Source organism: Antrostomus carolinensis, unplaced genomic scaffold (genome assembly GCF_000700745.2).
Source record: "Antrostomus carolinensis isolate BGI_N321 unplaced genomic scaffold, ASM70074v2 scaffold48651, whole genome shotgun sequence".
In the NCBI taxonomy this organism is placed as follows: domain Eukaryota; kingdom Metazoa; phylum Chordata; class Aves; order Caprimulgiformes; family Caprimulgidae; genus Antrostomus; species Antrostomus carolinensis.
This window is the reverse complement of record NW_010292955.1, coordinates 713-916: the sequence shown is the minus strand read 5'-3', so window position 1 is coordinate 916 and position 204 is coordinate 713.

The following is a 204-nucleotide window of genomic DNA, read 5'->3' as shown; positions in this document are numbered from 1 at the left end:
CCCAGAGTGTTGTGAAACTTGTATTAGGAGCCAAGGCACTTGGCTGTACCTTATATTTATTATTACACTGGTTTAGGTATCGTTGTATTTAAGTTTTTGTGATTCACATCTTAAAACCAGTTATGCATTTTCAGTCAGTAGTGTGAGCTCAAAACAACTCAAGTATACATGTTTGATGCAGTTTTCATAGAAAATGTATAGGCA